This window comes from Gavialis gangeticus, unplaced genomic scaffold, assembly GCF_001723915.1.
Source record: "Gavialis gangeticus isolate Ggan-Ray unplaced genomic scaffold, GavGan_comp1, whole genome shotgun sequence".
Lineage (NCBI taxonomy): Eukaryota > Metazoa > Chordata > Crocodylia > Gavialidae > Gavialis > Gavialis gangeticus.
Window position 1 is genome coordinate 144,521,286 of NW_017729025.1, and position 1,599 is coordinate 144,522,884.

Below are 1,599 nucleotides of genomic sequence, written 5' to 3' on the forward strand. Positions count from 1 at the left end.
AGGCTCCCATTGTGCAAGTGAGAGCTCTCAGACAGATTGCTATGTCATGAGCCACACTGATGGCTCTGCACCAGCTTCATCTGCCCACCCGTGTGGTACCTACTGCAGCATCCAAGTCCAAGACATTACACTAGACAAAAAAGGGCCAGCTCCTCAGCTGGTGTAAATCTGTTTAGCTCCATTGAAGCCAACAGAGCCAAACTATTTTATTTCAGTTGAGGACCTGAGACATAACATGTGGTCTGGAACTTTTGTCCAGCGCTAGATCAAGGATCTTCAAAGCTGGGTGCTTCCCCACTTTTACCCTTTGTTTGCTCTGTGGTACTGGGTGAGCCATTTTGTTCAGCATAAAGGATATGCCATACCTTCTTAAAGACACATTTCACTCACACAGTTTAATATCCAGAGCTTCCAGAAGAGCTTTCCACCTTTCCACTCTTCTGTGAAATATGAAACATCAAAGCCAGAAGGAAATATGCTTCTACATCCTGCTGGCCACCAGACAACTTAGAGGTAAAAAGACCTTTCTCTGTGCCTCAACCTTTCTCCATGCCTTACCTGGACAAAAGGAATCTGAATTCATTGTAGAGGTCAACTAGATTTATTAGGCCAACTAGATTTTTGCAAAAAAACCTGGACAAAATGAACAATTCCAAACAGGAAATTTTACTACATTTTCAGCTCTCCTGTGAAATACGAATTTTCATTTCTACCTAAGAGAATGTTTACAAATTCTGTTCTCTCCTATGCCTAAAGAAGGGTGCGTATGCCCAAAAGCTTGCAAATAAATAAAATAATTTGTTTGCAAATATCTAGTTGGTCTTATAAAAGATATCACCTCTTCCACAAGTTTTGATTCCTTTTGGGATATGATGTGGCATTTTGACGTGTCCAGCCCCCAGTTGTATTTCCTGCTTAGTGCAGGGGGCTGGATCTAATGATCTTCCGAGGTCCCTTCCAGCCTTACAATCTATGAATCACTTATACTTACCTCACTTATACGGATGTTGTGGGGGCTGTATCTTCAGCTGGTGAGGACCAATATAGTTAATGGAGCTACGCAAATTGACACCAGCTGAGATTCTGGCTCAGGAGGTTTATTTAATATTTGTAAAGCACTTGTGTTAGTGTTTTTATTTATTAAGAATATTGATTTGAAATCCTTCAATGAAAAAAAAAGAATAGTAGCGTCATTTATCTAAATGTATCCTACAGGTTAAACTGATTATGGCATTTTTCTTTTCTAAACTCCTGTTTAATGTTGTTTTGTGCTGTTGGATAGCTTATATATTGTACCCCAGAGGTAGCTCCAGTCAATAGTAGGTAAGTGGATTTCTCCCCATAGTCCTGTAGAGCCAGATTCTCAGCAGATGTAAATCAGTGTCCTTCCACTAATATTTGCCAGATTGTTTACACTAGGTGAAATTCTGACCCTTAGTTTATAAAACTCTTCAGGATCCATATGATACAACAAGCTTTAGTAATTTCTTATTAATTATTATTATTATTTTAAGTTTTGCATTCCTGAAAATCAGAGCACATAATAAAACATTGCCAAGCCTTTTACTGTAATATGACAAATGCATCTCCTTAACACAG

General features: G+C 38.9%; 1 long non-coding RNA gene across 1 annotated transcript in view; it reads right to left on the minus strand.

Annotated features, from left to right (window-relative positions):
- Window positions 1-417: 417 nt before the first annotated feature.
- Window positions 418-1,599, minus strand: part of LOC109299503 — a 19,279-nt gene continuing 18,097 nt past the window's right edge. Inside the window, exon 3 of the long non-coding RNA XR_002097897.1 lies at window positions 418-523. This is a non-coding gene — a long non-coding RNA (uncharacterized LOC109299503). The remainder of the gene's footprint in view (window positions 524-1,599) is intronic.